General features: G+C 43.6%; 1 protein-coding gene and 1 long non-coding RNA gene across 4 annotated transcripts in view; one reads left to right on the top strand and one right to left on the bottom strand.

Moving 5' to 3' along the window:
• Positions 1-870, bottom strand: part of ZNF106 (zinc finger protein 106) — a 70508-nt gene extending 69638 nt beyond the window's left edge. For both annotated transcript variants that reach the window (XM_075843708.1, XM_075843707.1), the window contains exon 1: positions 507-870. The gene's annotated coding sequence lies outside the window, so the exon portion shown is untranslated. The remainder of the gene's footprint in view (positions 1-506) is intronic.
• Positions 631-18416, top strand: part of LOC142664551 (uncharacterized) — a 186220-nt gene continuing 168434 nt past the window's right edge. For both annotated transcript variants that reach the window (XR_012851314.1, XR_012851313.1), the window contains exons 1-2: positions 631-738; positions 15854-15927. This is a non-coding gene — a long non-coding RNA (uncharacterized LOC142664551). The remainder of the gene's footprint in view (positions 739-15853; positions 15928-18416) is intronic.

Here is an 18416-nt window from a genome sequence, read left to right on the forward strand (position 1 = left end):
AAAACAAAACATTAATTGCTGAAACCGGACAAACCCTTTAAAGGAGGAGATCTTAGAAGACAAGGGGGACACTCAGCCTTAGAGGGTCCCCAAAAGACATGCGGAACACAGCCAGTATGGGACCACAGAAGACAAGTAGGATTCACAGCATTATAGCAGTCCAAAAAGGCAACAAGACCGATAAGAACCTGCCAGACAGGAGAGGATTGCAGCTTGATGTTGACAAAAGGACAACAGCATGGAGGAGACAACAAACATATGATGAGCCAAGAAACCAGGAGGGGACAGTCTGGGGAAGGGGGACTCAGAGATCATAGCGAAGCAGTTCATGGCGGCTCTGTGACCTACTTCTCACGTGTAAAACAGCCGAGACGTACCTGGAGCAATACATAAAGTTCCTCCAAGCGGACAAGAGTATATACAGGGAATATAAAAGCGCCAGTATAATCACACATGACGTACAGCAGCGTCTGCATTACCACACATGACCGTATAGCTGCTCTCACCTGAAACCAAAACGTCCCCGCAGATGTTCCGCTATCCTCAGGATTACACTCCCGCCTGCCAGACCTGTAGGAGTTCACCTACAAATCAGCGACTTCCGTTTCCGGTCAGAGCGGAACATGGCGTCGTGCATGACACTGTTACTATGGGAACTACACTCTTCAGGCATATAAACAGTCACACGAGGGTTACCCTCATGTTATATGACGACACGAGCTCGGATTATTCGTCACGGTACCGTATTTACAGGACCGACTCTGTAATGAAGCGTTGTTGCGCTGTAGCTGAGGTTTATTTTTGCCAGGACACGAGAATTTGCTGCGGCTCTGCGCCGCTTGTGTCCCAGGCTCCAGATGAGGCGGATCAGCTGACTGCTCATGCGCATAACTAGTGGCGGGAATTTTGTGCAGACACGATCACACAATACAAGATCTGCTGCATGTGGGAATGTGAGGACAACAGAGCCGAGCACCCCCGTGTACACATGTATAATACCACATATCACTGGCACCCAGGGGCGTACCTAGGAAAGACAGGGCCCCATAGCAAACTCTTGACCCCCCCCGTGCCACAAGCAGCCCCCCTTATAAATAGTGCCCCCTGTAGAATGTGCCATACAGCCCCCCTCTAGACAGTGCTATATAGACAGTGTCACACCCCTTTTGTAGATAGCGCCCCCACCTCCCCCTTGTAGATAATGCCATACAGCCCCCCTGTAGATATCGCCATAAAGCCCCCACTGTATATAGCGCTGTATATAGTGCCACACAGGCCCCCCTCTCTTGTATATAGTGCCACACAGCCCCCCTTAGTAGAAAGTGCAACACACACACACCTGTAGATTGCGCCACACACAGACCTCTGTAGATAGAGCCACAGCCCTCCCCCTTGTGTATAGTGCCACACAGCTCCCCCTTGTGTATAGTGCCACACAGCTCCCCCATTTGTATAGTGCCACATGCCCCTCCCCCCACGTTGTGTATAGTGCCACAAGGCAATGGCGCATCCGAGAAAGTTGTATCAGCCAGGGGGATGTCAATCAAACATGGTAAGGTGGGTTTGGAGGCAGGACTATGTGATTCTTCAGGATAGCGGCACCGCCCCATGACCCTCTAATTAGCGTATAGTGTTTGCCGTTTTAAAAGTGGATTTTAAGGATTTTGCTGCATCTGGAAAAAACATACAAGGGACTGTTTGGAAATGTTGTCCGGTCATGTATTACTGCAGGGTGGCGGTTCAAGTGGTTAAAACTACCAGACAGATTCCCATTAAAGAGGCTCTGTCACCAGATTTTGCAACCCCTATCTGCTATTGCAGCAGATCGGCGCTGCAATGTAGATTACAGTAACGTTTTTATTTTTAAAAAACGAGCATTTTTGGCCAAGTTATGACCATTTTTGTATTTATGCAAATGAGGCTTGCAAAAGTACAACTGGGCGTGTTTACAGTAAAAGTACAACTGGGCGTGTATTATGTGCGTACATCGGGGCGTGTTTACTACTTTTACTAGCTGGGCTTTCTGATGAGAAGTATCATCCACTTCTCTTCACAACGCCCAGCTTCTGGCAGTGCAGCACTGTGACGTCACTCACAGGTCCTGCATCGTGTCGGCACCAGAGGCTACAGATGATTCTGCAGCAGCATAGGCGTTTGCAGGTAAGTCGATGTAGTTACTTACCTGCAAACGCTGATGCTGCTGCAGAATCAACTGTAGCCTCTGGTGCCGATGTGTCCTCGCTCGTCCGACACGATGCAGGACCTGTGAGTGACGTCACAGATCTGCACTGCCAGAAGCTGGGAGTTCTGAAGAGAAGTGGATGATACTTCTCATCAGAATGCCCAGCTAGTAAAAGTAGTAAACACGCCCCGATGTACGCACAAGATACACGCCCAGTTGTACTTTTACTTTTCAACACGCCCAGTTGTACTTTTGCAAGCCTCATTTGCATAAATACGAAAATGGTCATAACTTGGCCAAAAATGCTCGTTTTTTAAAAATAAAAACGTTACTGTAATCTACATTGCAGCGCCTATCTGCTGCAATAGCAGATAGGGGTTGAAAAATCTGGTGACAGAGCCTCTTTAAATATACAATGAATTGAGAACAATTCCATCTGCCCTGCAATTTTGTTATTATAAATTATCCTGTATAATTACAGATCCAGAACCAACCTCTGACATATATACAGCATTAGAACCAAGCTCAGTACATAAATACAGTACCAGAACCAAGATTAGTACATAAATACAGCACTAGAACCAAGCTCAGTACATAAATACAGCACTAGAACCAAGCTCTGACATATATATAGCACCAAAACCAAGCTCAGTACATAAATACAGCACCAGAACAACCTCAGTACATAAATACAGCACTAGAACCAAGCTCAGTACATAAATACATCCCCAGAACCAAGTTCAGTACATATATACAGCACCAGAACAAAACTCATTACATATATACAGCACCAAAACCAATTTCATATGTATATACAGTGCCAGAACCAAGCTCAGTACATAAATACAGCACCAGAACAACCTCAGTACATAAATACAGCACTAGAACCAAGCTCAGCACATATATACAGCACTAGAACCAAGCTCAGTACATAAATACAGCACTAGAACCAAGCTCTGACATATATATAGCACCAGAACCAAGCTCAGTACATAAATACAGCACCAGAACAACCTCAGTACATAAATACATCCCCAGAACCAAGTTCAGTACATATATACAGCACCAGAACAAACTCATTACATATATACAGCACCAAAACCAATCTCATACGTATATACAGTGCCAGAACCAAGCTCAGTACTTACATACAGCTTCAGCACCAAGCTCAGTACATATATACAACACCAGACCCAAGCTCTGTACATAAATACAGTACCAGAACCAAGATTAGTACATAAATACAGCACTAGAACCAAGCTCAGTACATAAATTCAGCACTAGAACCAAGCTCTGACATATATATAGCACCAGAACCAAGCTCAGTACATAAATACAGCACCAGAACAACCTCAGTACATAAATACAGCACTAGAACCAAGCTCAGCACATATATACAGCACCAGAACAACCTCAGTACATAAATACATCCCCAGAACCAAGTTCAGTACATATATACAGCACCAGAACAAAACTCATTACATATATACAGCACCAAAACCAATCTCATACGTATATACAGTGCCAGAACCAAGCTCAGTACATATATACAACACCAGACCCAAGCTCAGTACATATATACAATACCAGAACAAATACAGCTCAATTTAGTGCCATCCCTGCCGTATAGGTTTGTACGGCGTAAAACTACAGCTCCCAGCATGGCCCGAACAATGGTGAGGATATGCTGGGTGATGCTGTTTCACAAAAAAAATCATACCACCATCATCTTGCTGCAGATCATACAGTGACTACATTATTGATTAGAGGCAAAATAAACATTTACATTAAGTTCTCCCTCCGGTCAAGACATCTATGATAGATTTCTACCGGCCATGACACATTTCTGCAGTTTTCCGCTCAGATTCCTTCAGCTTCTCACTTTTAAAACATTTCTGCACCTATAAACGAATTTAAAATTCTCAACACCTCTAAATATAATAAAGCACCATACACTGCACCTCTAACTATAATAGTGCCATAGACTGTGTCCTTGATTATAATAGTACCATACACTGTCACACACAAAGACTGTGCCCCCTGAAGATAGTGACCCCCCATAGAGCCTCTGTAGATAGTGACCTACATAGAAGCCCCTGTAGATAGTGTCCCACATACAGCCCTCTGTAGAGAATGTCCCACATACAGCCCTCTGTAGATAGTGCCCACATAAGGACTCCAGAGCTGCAAGGCAGTAGTGCTAACCACTGAGCCACCGTGCTGCCCTACATATAGCTTCCCCTATAGACAGTGCTCCACGTATAGCCCACCTCTGTAGATAGTCTCACATATAGCTCCCCTGTATATAGTGTCCCACATATAGCCCACCCCTGTAGAAAATGACCTACATATAGCCACCCTGTAGCTAGTGCCCCACAGGTAACCCACCCCTGCATATAGTGTCCCACATATAGCCCACCCCTATAGAAAGTGCCTTAAAAATAGCTCCCCTATAGATAGTGCTCTACATATAGCCTACCCCTGTATTGTGTCTAACATATAGCTCCCCCTATATATAGTTCCTCACATATAGACCCCCTGTAGATAGTGCCCCACATCCCCACCTATAGACCCCCCTGTAGATAGTGGCCCACATATAGACCCCCCTGTATATAGTGGCCCACATATAGACCCCCCCTGTAGATAGTGGCCCACATCCCCATATATGTATCCCCATATGCATGTATTTGGCTGCCGCTAGCACCGGGGCCCCCTCCGGTGCTAGCGAGCCTACGGGCATGAGTGGACCTGCGTCGCACGGCCCATACTTGTTGGAGGCTCGGCGGCGTGGGACCCATAGTAGCGGCGCTACCACTGTAGCAGCCATGACGGCTGCTAGCGGCGCCCACGGGTATATGGGGGGGCGTGCCGGCTGGTGGCCCGGGCCCCCTCGAGCCGTGGGCTGCTACCGCGGTAGTTACACCACTGCTGGCACCCTCAGGAAAACTCTGAACTTCTTCCAAGGTATTATATTAGGCCGTGCCTCAGGAGCGGCTTAATAGCTATAAAGATATGGCAGGTCTGGGGGTCTTTTAAAACCCCCCGGCTGCCATGACAACCATCAGCACTCCCTGGGCCTTTCAGTCGAGATAGTAAACTGATTTCAGCCAGCTTAACCCGTTTGCGTAAACAGGTGTACTTTTATGCCCTAATTGCAGTCTATTGATCGCAATAGGGCGTAATGATACGCCCCATGGATAGAACGAACATGGGCTGTGCCCATGCCGGCTGTAATATACAGCCGTCATCCTGCTTTAACGGCTAGCTGTTTAACTCCTTAGATGCCGTGAGCAATAGCTACCGCGTGATTTAAGGCCCCATGTGCACAACCGTAGAGTCCGTCCGTAATTACAGACCCATTCATTTCTATGGCCAATGGACACCTTCCCTTGTATTTACGGGAAAGGGTCCATGCCGTGGAAAGCTTCCTAGGACATGTCCTATTTTTTTATTTTACGGACCGTGCTCCCATACTTTATAATTTGAGCACTGTCCGCAAATGCGGATGACTGTCTGCGGCTGGCCGTGCTCGTAATCACGGAACGTGATTACGAGCACGGTCGTGTGCATGGGGCCTAAGTAGCTACAGAGGGAGGGGGCTGCCATAAAAACATATAAGCGATCAGTAGATCGCATTGTGAAGTCCCCTAGTGAGACTTAAAAAAAATAGTTAATGAAAGTTAAATAAAGTTTATTACAGAAAAAAAATGTTCATAGTAAAAATAAAATATTTAAAAAATAATAATAATACACATATATGGTATCGCAGCGATCGTAACGACACTATAACAAATGTGCTATTATTGTGCACAAGTAGTAAAACACAAAAAATATATACATATTTGGTACCGCCATAATCATGCTGACCTATAGAATAAATGGAACATGATATTTATGGCGCACACTGAACGCGTAAATTTAAAACACAAACAACTATGGTGGGGTTGATGTTTTTTTTACATCCCCCCTCAAAAAAAGTTAATCAAAATGAATCATTAAGTTGTATGTACCCCAAAATGGTGCTATTTAAAAAATATAATTCATCTTGCAAAAACAGCCCTCACACACAAAATCAAAAACGTCTGAAAATACGAAGCTGTTTTCAAGGGAAAACAGCCTCTGATTTTCAGCTGTTTTTTAAGCAACTTGCGTTTTTGCAGCCTTTTTTTACGGCCGTTTCTGGAGCTGTTTTTCAATTGACTCAATGAAAAAAGGCTCCAAAAACGGCTCAAGAAGTGACGTGCACTTAATTTCTTACGAAGTGTTTTTTTACACTACGTTTGTGGGAACATAACGCCCTTTTCCCTTTTTTATTTTTTATTTTTTTATTTTTTTTGGGACCGGATAACCCCTTTTAATTACAAAAAAAAACAGTATAACTTTAACAAATAAACTATTTACCATTTTTCATGTAAAATAATACAAATAAAAATAAAATGTAATTGGTATCGCCGCATCCTTAAAAATCCAAACTATTAAAATATCACAGAATTTAACCCGTACTGTAAACACTGTAGGAAAAAAAATCACAATGTCAGAGTTTTTTGGTTATCTTGCTCCTCAAAAAAATTGAATAAAAAGTGATCAAAATGTCGTTTGTACCCCAAAATGGTACCAATAAAGAATACAACTCCGCAGCGTTTACAGTAGAAGCAAAGTGGATGAGATTCCGAAAAACTCATGTCCACGCTGCGGGGGAAAAAACGCAGTGTAAATGTTAAGAAATTGACCTGCGGTGCATGTCCATTTATGCTGAGTTTTTGTTAATTTTCCGTTGCAGGTTTTTCACATTGAATTCAATAGGGATGCAAAACCCGCAACAGAAAGCCAAGTGTTGCAACTTTTGCGGCGTATTCACAGTGATGACGCCAAAAAAAATCACAACTACAGAAAAATGTAAAAAATATTACTTACTTAGAACGAATATTACTTCTTACTTACTTCTTCCTGCAGTCCGGCCTCCTGGGTTGACGTTGCATCCCATGTGACCGCTGCAGCCAATCACAGGCTGCAGCGGTGATGACATGGGATCCGTCATATGATACGTCATCCCAGGAGGCCGGCCTGGATGACGTCAGAGGCCGGCTTTCTGGGGTGACTTTACGTCCCATGTGACCTCCGCTACAGCCAATCATAGACTGCAACGGTCACATGGGCTGAAGCGTCATCCAGGGAGACCGGACTGGACTGCAATGGAGGGACACATCGCCATAACAACGGCCTATGTAAGTATGAACGGTTTTTACTGCTGCTTTCAGTAGCGGAAATTCAGTCCCAAAAAACTCACCACAATATGGTGCGGATTTCGGGCGGAATGTACTGCGAGTTCCAGGTCAGATACACTGCGTGGTTTTTATGCAGCGTATCTATCCCTTGGGAACCCGGCCAATGCACACGATATTTATTACATGCGGAAAAACTGCAACATAATACAGTACCAGCATAAACAATGAGATTCCAGGAAATCTACACGCTGCAGTATTTTCCCGGACATAAATTGTCCTGCGGTGCAGATTTTAAAATTGAGAATTCTATCTGCCTAGTGCAGAGGAAAACCGCACCAAAACATGCATGAAAACGCTGCAAATTACGCATCAAAACATAAAAACGACACCGAAAAATGCTTTAAAAAAACTGCGCTAACTGGTGCGCTTTTTGCCTGCGAATTTCGCACGTATTTCTGCGGTTTTGGTGCGTATTTTCCACTGCAAAATACGCAACGTGTGCATGTAGCCTAAGGCTGGGTTCACACGACCTATTTTCAGACGTAAACGAGGCGTATTATGCCTCGTTTTACGTCTGAAAATAGGGCTACAATACGTCGGCAAACATCTGCCCATTCATTTGAATGGGTTTGCCGACGTATTGTGCAGACGACCTGCAATTTACGCGTCGTCGTTTGACAGCTGTCAAACGACGACGCGTAAATTGACTGCCTCGGCAAAGAAGTGCAGGGCACTTCTTTGCAACGTAATTTGAGCCGTTCTTCATTGAACTCAATGAAGAGCAGCTCAAGATTTACGAGCGTCACAGACGCCTCGTATATTACGAGGAGGAGCATTTACGGCTGAAACGACGCAGCTGTTTTCTTCTGAAAACAGGCTGTCATTTCAGCCGTAAATGCCTGCTATCGTGTGAACATACCCTAACACAGCTCTATCGATGATGAACTAAAAATGTTACGGATCTAAAAATATGGTGACACACAACAATTTTTTTTAACAAATTTTTTTTATTTTGTAAAAGTAGTAAAACATAAAAAAAAAACGATATAAATTTGACATCTCCGTATTCATGCTGATCCGCAGACTAAAGATAACATGTAATTTTTAGCGCACAGTGAACATCGTAAGAACAAAAGACCATGCTGGTATTAGAGATTCAATGAAGCGTCAAGGCACATGCTCGTCCTCTGCTCCATTCAAGCTGTTCCTAACTGTGGAGGGTGCAGTGAGGCAGAACGGGGGTTCTGGGCCCCTGTTCTAGTGATTTGCGGGGTCCCAGAAATCAGGCTCTGTTCACATCGGCGTCGGAGGATGTGGCGCTATTTGATCAAGAAAAATGATGGTAACCCAATGGTACTCTTTAAAGTCATTGGGTTCCGTTGGTCGCCGTTGATTTCAGTCATGTGACAGATCCTGCGCTTTTGTTTTTCTAGTTTTTCGGTTCCTATGACGGAGCAGAACAATGGGAAATAGAAGGCAGATGTAAATCGAGCCAAGGCTGGGTTCCCGTGTAGCATAAACGCTGTGGAAATTCTGCAGTATTTACAGTACAGCAAAGAGAATGAGATTTAGCAGATCTTAGCCATGTCAATTTAGGCTGTGTATTCTAAACGGAGATGCTGCGTTTTTGGCCCATATACTTGAATGTGGAGCATAAATTCCACATTAAAATACGCAAGTTAAGTTTTATACAGCAAATACGCAGCAGAAACACAGTTGAAAACCGCTGAAAATCCGAAGGTGCACATATAGTTTGCTATTATCAATGCCTGACACTAAACTTGCAGTAAAAACCGCAGCGTTACTGCAGCAATGTGCGCAGCAAAAACGCACTATTTGCTGAGGATTTGTGTGACAGATTTGTAACCGTTTTTTTACAGAAAATCTGCAGTGTATCCGGTGTGTGGGAACATACCCTAAGGGTCAGTTCACACTGTGTTTTTGGTACTGATTTTGACATGGTGCGATTTTGACAGCCCTGAGTCAGCGCCCTAAATCACCCCACATTAATTTTAATGAGAGGCAGATGCTGTGTTTTTTCCGGGCGGCATGCTTTTTCTTGAAGTGGTTTCCACCTCTGACCTTCCATTAAAGGCAATGGGAGGCAGAAAAAAACCGCAATGCTCGTTAAAAATATTTCTTGCCTCTTCTTTTTTTTTTTTTTTAACCAAAACCCACGTGTTGTGGTCATATCGTGGTTCATAGGTAGACCAAGGCCAGTTTTAGACTAGCGTAACACGTTTTTTCAAACCAGACTTAGTCATCTTTTACTATATAAAACAGTAAGGCTAGATTCACACGGTCATTGAACATCTCGGACGTAAAAAACTAGCTTGTAGGATGCAATATCACGCATCCCCCTTAGACTAGAGTCTATGGAGGGATGCGTGACAATATATGACATGTCCTATTTTTCACGGACCCTTCACATGGTCTGTTGAAACAACGGCCGTGTGAACGGCTACATTTAATTATATAGGTCCATATTTCAATGGATGCCACACGGACGGCTTTACTATTATGTACTTTTAGACTGTACACTTTTTGTAGCCAATTTTCATTTTTATTGCTCCAGTGCGTTTAAAATGAAAAATTCAGCCATCTTGTAAACTCCCTATTGATCCGTGTCTACAGCTCCTATGCAGGTCTTAGGGTCTCCATGGTAACTGACAATAAACAAACCTTTTTACGTGTAGTCTTATTCCAGAGTCATACTCCTTTTCATTTGTCCCATTTTTTTTCGCTAACCTACTGAATGTATATTAGGACCAATTAGAGGATAGTTGAAATGAAGTATAACTGCAGAATCAGACACACGGGATATATTTGTAGTATTAGGCCGGATTCACACGAGCATGTGGCGTTTTGCGCGCGCATCAGGCACTTAACAGTTCCGTGTGTCATCCCCGTATGATGCGCGGCTGCATGCTTTTCGCACAGCCGCCATCATTATGACACTCCGTTTGGATGTTTGTAATCAGAAAAGCACGTGGTGCTTTTCTGTTTTCATACATCCTTTTCACAGCTGTTGCGCGAATCACGCTCGTCCCATGGAAGTGCTTCCGTGTGGCATGCGTGGTTTTCACGCACCCATTGACTTCAATGGGTGCGTGATGCGCGAAATAGGCCCAAAGAACGGACATTTCGTGACTTTTGCGCTGCGGACTAACGCAGCGTAAAAATCACGCACCTGTCTGCACGGCCCCATAGACTAATATAGGTCCGTGCGACGTGCGTGCGATGCACGGACATATATCCCGTTGGTCTGAATAAGTCCTTAGGGTATGTGCACACACAAAATCAAAAACGTCTGAAAATACAGAGCTGTTTTCAAAGGACAACAGCTCCTGATTTTCAGACTTTTTTTTAAGCCACTCGCGTTTTTCTCTGCGTTTTTTACGGACGCTTTTGGAGAAGTTTTTCTATAGAGTCAATGAAAAACGGCTCTGAAAACTGCTCAAGAAGTGACATGCACTTATTTTTCGCGGCCATCTTTTTACACGCCACTTTTTGAAAATGAGGCGTAAAAAAACGCCCCGCCAGAATAGAACGCTGTATTTCCCATTAAAATCAATGTTTGGAGGCGTTCTGCTTCCGATCCATAGGACGTGTTTAGGCCCGAAAAACGGCCGAAAATAAGCCGTGTGAACATACCCTTAGGCATCATGCATATGACCGTATTTTTGCGGTCACAATGTATCCGCATTTTTGCAGATAAATTGCAGACTCAATATTTTCTATGGCCCCATGCACATGACTGTGACTTAAACAGATTAGTATGTGGACCGCAAATCCGAACTGCAAAAATTCAGGACCAGCCATTTTACTGTCCGGATTTGCGGATTCACCAATAGTGGTGAATTGTTGTGGGTCCTGAGTCTCGATGACACCTGGATTCACAACAAGGGTTTTTTGCGTTCCAACTGCCCGCAACGAACACAGGGTTTACAAGAACCCCAAAACCAATACGGCCGTGTGCATGAGGCATTAGTATGTAGTCACATAGGAGCTGTAGACACAAAGCGGTAGGAAATTTTTAATTGCCTATTTGCAAAGTTGCTTAAAGTGGACCTTCCCTTTAGGCCGGATTCACACGAGCGTGTGTGTTTTGCGCGCGCAAAAAATGCGGCGTTTTGTGCGCGCAAAAGGTCCGCATAAGCTCCGTGTGTCATCAGCATGATGTGTGGCTGCGTGATTATCATCATTATGACACTCCGTTTTTAGCACGTGGTGCTTTCCTGTTTTCATTCATAGTTTTGACTACTGTAGCGCGCATCACGCGCTGCACACGGAAGTGCGTCCGTGTGCAGTGCGCGGTTTTCACGCACCCATTGACTTCAATGGGTGCGTGATGCGCGAAAAACAGCTAAAATATAGGACATGTCGTGAGTTTTACGCAGCGGACATACGCTGCGTGAAAATCACTGACAGTCTGAATGGCCCCATTGACTAACATAGGTCCGTGCGACGCGCGTGAAAATCACGCGCGTAGCACGCACGTATTATACGTTCGTCTGAATAAGCCCTTAAAGAGTAACTATACTTTCATCAAACTTTTGATATGTCATAGAGACATATCAAAAGTGTGGATCATTGGGGGTCCTGGCACCGAGACCCCCACCGTTGCTTTAACGAGGGTGCAGACCGCATTGCACCTTTGGCTGTGATCAGCGCTCTGTCAGATTGTGTATGTTATTCGTCTTTAGTCTGACAGGGAGCGCGGATCACAGCCAAAGATGCAATGCGCTCAGCTGAGCGTTTCTACACCTTAGTTTCAGCAAAGGTGGAGGTCTCAGCACCCGGGCCCCCACTGATCCAAACTTTTGATATGTCTCTTTGTAATTTTAAACGTTTGATGAAAGTGTAGTTACTCTTTAAATATAACACATTTTGAAGCTGGCATGTACACAGTAAAGTATCTGCTGCCACTGACATGAAAAAAGGAAACAAAAAAGGAACATGTCACATTGTTGTTTAAATAAAAATAGAAATCAACATTTATGTCAAACATACAGTAAAAGCATGAAAAGTATAAAAGTAAAATGTATTAACCTATTCGTCGTCAGAACCCTACTCTCAATACATTAAAGGAAAACATTCTAGAAATTAATTTAAAAAAACAAAACTCGCCCGCAGTGCTACTACAAATAATTAGTTTTGGTTCAAAAAAAGTGGCCTGGTTGCCCATAACAACCAATAATTTAGGTTGCTTTTTGATTATAGGTAGAATTCAGATTATTGGAACTAACATTGTGACATCATCATGTTTCTTATAATTCCCTACTGAGTACATGCTTGATGAAGTAACTAGCAGGAACTCCGCTGTGTCTATGATCCTCGGTATACGTTTTCTTCATGTAAGTACAATGTTTATTTTTAGGCCCTGTTTTTTGGCGCTGACTTTGTCACGGAAACCGCATCGAAATCAGTGCCAAAAAGAAACAAAATCGCCCCCTTTGATTTCAGTGGGAGGCAGAGGCGTGTTTTTTTCCCCGGGGCGACTTATAGCCTCTTGCGGGGAAAAAAAGCGGCATGTCATGGTTTCCGCCTCTGACCTCCCATTGCAATCAATAAGAGGCAGAAAAACCCCACGGCGCTCGTTTCTGAGCATTTTTCATGTCGTTTTTTGCCCGCCGTCCTTGCTTTACTTTCAATGGCCCACGGTGAAAAACGCCACAACAAATGCAGCAAAAAACACAGGGAAAAAAGCACAGGCAGGTCAAAGTCTGCCTCAAAATTCCTGAAGAAATTCTAACGCAGATTTCTTCTGCCTGCAAAAAAACTCTGTGTGAACAAGCCCTAAGAGTGAAATATGATATGACCTGTAACAATGCATTGCCCTGTACCCATTAGTTGAAGTCAAACTCTGCTGGGAATGTCCAGGAGACTCTTATAAAAAGGGGAAGGCCTCCTGGTAGAGTAGGCTCTTCTCCTGCTCTTCTGGGGGCCATGCTGTCAGTGCTGTGCAGGTAGAAGGGAAAAACATATACAAAAATAGAAAGCCGCCACTAAGACGTCCATGTGCCCTAATAGGCATATGCACATGGGTTGTCTTGATGAGAGAACCTCTTTAAAATTAGTGCCACGCAGACCCCCTGTAGATATTGCCACGCAGACCCCCTGTAGATAGTGCCACGCAGACCCCCTGTAGATAGTGCCACGCACACACCCTTTGTAGCCTGTAGATGACGCTGCACACACCCCCTGTAGATGGCGCCGCACACACACCCTACAGATGACACCACGCAGTGGTTTTTCCATGAAGGACATTTATGACATATCCACAGGTTATGTTATAAATGTCAGATAGATGCGGGTCCCAGAGGTCTATCTCTAGAACGGGGCCACGTTCTATCTTACACGGCTCCGCGGTCTTCCGGTCACTACTTGGTTACATCGTCGAGTTACGCGAACAGCGTAACTCGCTGAGATACGCAGTTTCCGTAACTCCCATAGATCTGAATAGTAGTTACGGAAACAGTGTAGCATGCTACGCTGCTTCTGTAACCGCCATTCCCTACTATGGGAGTTATGGAAACTGCGTATCCCAGCGAGTTACGCTGTTTCCGTAACTCATCCATGTATTGCAGTGTATTGTACCAGCGCTCTAATGATGGTTCAAGTCCCCTAGGGGAACTAATAAAATATGTAAAAACAAAAAGGTGTAAACCTTTTTGCAAAAGTTAAAAAAAAACGAAAAATATTTTCCCATTTTTCCCCAAGCACAATGTCAAAATAAAAAAATGTGTATCGCTGCGTCCGTAAAAGTCTGAAACTATTACAATATAGCATTACTTGATTCACACAGTGAACGGCGTAAAAAAAAAATTAAAACCCCAGAATCGTCTTTTGGTCACCATAGAGCATAAAAGAATGAAATAAAATGTGATTAAAAAAAATGTCATTGTAAAAGAAGTAAAATATACATTTTTTAAAGTTTTTCTGTTGTCTAAAACCTGGGTGCGTCTTATAGTCAGGTTCGTCTTATAGTCGTAAAAATACGGTAGTTTTTTCTATGTTTTACTACTTTTTCAAGGAAAAACGAAGTGTAAAAAAATAAAAAGTTTTTGGTGTCGTCAAATTCTGAGAGCCATAACTTTTTTATTTTTCCGTCGATTAAGTGGTATGAGGACTTATTATTTGCAGGATAAGCTGTAGTTTTTACTGCTACAATTTTGGGGTACATGCAAAGTTTTGATCATTTTTTTAATTCCATTTTTTTGTGGGAGATGAGGTGACTAAAAAATAGCAATTCTGGCGTCTACAGTTTTTGTTTTTTACGGCGTACACCGTGCGGGTTAAATAAGAATATATTGTAATAGTTCAGACCTTTACGGATGCGACAATACCAATTATGTTTATTTATTTAATTTTTTTGCAATGCTTTAGTGGGGAAATGCGAAAAGGTTTTTATTTTAAACTTATAATATATATATATTTTTTTACATAAAACAAATACTTTATTTGACAGATTTTTACTTTTTTGTATTAGTCCCCCTAGGGAGACTTCAACTAGCGATCCACTATATACTATACTGGATCGCTTGCACTATATACTGCAATACTAATGTATTGCAGTATATCGTATTTCTGACAGGCTTCTATTAAGTGCTTAATAGGAGCACAAAGATGGCAGACCTGGGGGACTTCATTAAACCCCCAGGCTGCCATAGCAACCATCGCCACCCCGCGATTGCTTTGCAGGGGCGTGATGAGCTGTTAGAGGATACGGATCTGTAGTCAAACGCTTATCTGCCACTCTGTACACAAATATGGTCCGTAGTGCATCCCTATTTACAGATCCGCAAAAAAAAGGAAGACTACAAATGATGTTACCAACATGTCCAAACCCATTTTAAAAGGTCAGATAATCGCTCAGGTGCCATTTTCTTAAGAAATTTCCTGCCTTTGCATAGCAATTCTTGAGATATTTTGCACGCTCCCTGAGACTTCTATGGGTGAGTCCGTGCCGCAATTGCAGACAGGAATAGGACATGTTTTATATTTTGCTTTTTAGTTCTACGGCCTGGACACACATCCGTAAATATACGGAAAGGTGTCACTGGCCAATAGAAATGAGTGGGTCCCCAGTTTATCCGTAATTATGGATTTGCAATTACGGATAGAAACTGCGGTCAAGTGCATGGGGACTCATTTAGAGCTTTTGCTCAGAGCCAAACACATGCTACTTGTGGCTTCTTGAGGCTTCTAGTCGGGATGGGGTGGTCTGTGCATCCTCTTGCATTGTAAGACTTGAGGTGGATCTCTAGTTTAGTTAGACTCCTCAGAATGTATCCCAGAAAGGGTTTGATGGCCCTTTTATAAATGTATTTTTGTTTTATCAGAAACTGGGCACACTAACATCTCTTTACTGATCCAATACATATGCATACATATAGCATATGCCACGAACGTATTATCACACCGCTTTCTTTCTTTTTTCTAGGTGTCTATTTGAAAGTGAAGAGAAGCAAGATATGGAATCCTCCAGTCAGCGGCAATAGATGAATCAGAGGACGGGTAATTAATATTATTATTAATTACTGATAATTATCAGGCTAGTTTCTAGCTCTGGACTTTCAGAGGTGTGGTAATACCTTCCTGGTATATAAGGATATATGTCTAGTAGTACATATATTGGCTATAGATATTTAAGGGCATTGTAAATGCCTTTGTGTTCTACACATGGGTGCACTGCATTTACATTCCAGCATACACATTCATCACAATCTGCCCTTTCCCATTAGGAAAGATTTGCTGTCATGTACGCCTTGTGGCTGGCATAGAGAGAAATGAGGGCATTGGGGTTATTCTCGAGGAATTTATAATTGGCATTGAGGGCATTTTGACTGGCATATTAGGCATTCAGGAATTGTGACTATCATGGGGACTTTGTTGCTTTCATGAGGACATTGTGGCTGGGATTAGACACTGTGGCTGTCATGGGGGCATTATAACTGTCATGGATGAATTGTGGAATAAGTTGGCATTGTGGCTGCTACAGTGGGCAATGAGGCATTGTAGTTGTCAAGGGGGCAATTAGGCCATCAAGGGTAATTGTGGTTGTCATGCTTGTATTGTGGTTTGTCTTTTGCTGCTGCCATGTGAGGGATTGTAGTTTTCATGGATGCTATGGTGTAGACATAGGAGGCATTCAAGGTAATTTTACGGCTATGAAGGGCATTGTGGCTGGCGTGGAGGGCATTATGGCTGTCATAGGGAATTTGTATAGGCAAATGCGGAATTGAGAGCATATTGGCTGGCATGGAGGGCATTGTAGCTGTAATGGAGCTACTGAGCCTGGGATAAGGCACATTGTGTGTGTCACTGGGACATAGTGGCTCTTATGGGGGCATTGTGGATGGCATTTGGACATTGTTATTTGAATTGGTACCATTGTGGCTAGCATTGGGGTATTCCTATTTGGGATAAGGCATATAGTGGTTGTCATTATGGCATTGTGGCTTGCATTAGGGGCCTTCTGGTTAGTATAGTTTTATTCTAAATTGCATAGGGCCATGATTGGCATTGTGACTTGCATGGAGGGCATTGTGGCTGTCATTTTTGCATTGTCGTTGGCAAAAGGGGAATTGAGGGTATTGTGGCTGGAGGGTTTTATGTCTGGTATAAGGGACAATTTGGGGGTCATGGGGGCATAGTGGCTCTAAAGGGAGTACTGTGACTTTCACATGGGCATTGCTGCTGCCATGGGAGGCATTGCGGCTGGGATGGTGGACATTGTGGGCATTGTGGTTATCATCAAGGAATTGGTATTGAGGGCATTTTGACTACCATATTATGCATTTGGGAATTGTGATTGTCATGGTGACATTTTGACTTTCACGGTGGCAAGGTGGCTGAAATTAGAATCAGTATGGCTGGCATGGAGAGCATTTAGGTGTTTATATGGGCATAGTGGCTAGTAAAATTAACAGTGAGGGCATTGTAGTTGTCATAGTCGCATTGTGGCATTGTGTTGTAGGGGAATAGTGGCTGTCATAAGGACAAAGTAACTAGCATGGGGCACTATAGCTCCCATAGTGGCATTGTGGCTAGCATGGAGGGCATTTTGGCTAGCATTGGGGTCACTGTGGTTGTCATGGGGATATTTTGACTGGCATATGAGTCATTGAGGTCATTATTGTCAGCAGGGCCTTCCTTAGGATAGATGGCGCCCCATGCAACATTATCTTTCGGCGCTCCACCCCATCATAAATAAATACCCCCCATAGTATAATGAACTTTATAGTGCCCCCACACAGTATAATGACCCTTTAGTGCCGTCATTCAGTATAATAATAATTTTTGATAATATAATAAATTATAACCCCTTCAAGGTCACAGTATCTTGTTCTTTAATTGTGCCCACACAGTATTGTGCCCCCTAAGTGCCATATTGCCCCCTGTACTGCCCCTACACAGTATAATGTCTGCTTAGTGACCTCCACATAGTATAATTCCCCCTTCCCTGGCTGCACACACAGTCCTGTAGATAGTGCCCCCTGTGGATTGTGCCATACAGCCTCCTTGTAGACGGTGCGTGCCATAATCCCCCACCTCTTCCTTGTAGACAGTGTCATGCAGCCCCCAACTCCCCCATGTAGACGGTGCCATACAGCCCCCCACCTTCCCTTGAAGGCAGTGCCACCAAACAAAAAAATTTTACTCACCTAGGCCCGTTCCCACGACGAACTGAACTGTTCCACAACACCGACCACTGGATCCTTGCGTAGGCCGGCGTGATCCTGTAGCCTAGTAAAGAGTTTTCCAACCTTTTCGGACTTGAGGCGCCCCTGAAAAAAAAATCAGCCCCTCCTCAAAGTAAAATGACCATCAGCCCCCCACTCACAGTAAAATGACCATCTGCCCCCTACTCACAGTAAAATGACCATCAGCCCCCCTCACAGTAAAATGACCATCAGCCCACCACTCTCACTAAAATCTAAAATGCTATTAATTTTGGAAGTGCTGCCTTACGGTCTTTTCTTCTTGCCCTTGTAGTAGTGATC

This window comes from Rhinoderma darwinii, chromosome 12, assembly GCF_050947455.1.
Source record: "Rhinoderma darwinii isolate aRhiDar2 chromosome 12, aRhiDar2.hap1, whole genome shotgun sequence".
NCBI lineage: Eukaryota > Metazoa > Chordata > Amphibia > Anura > Rhinodermatidae > Rhinoderma > Rhinoderma darwinii.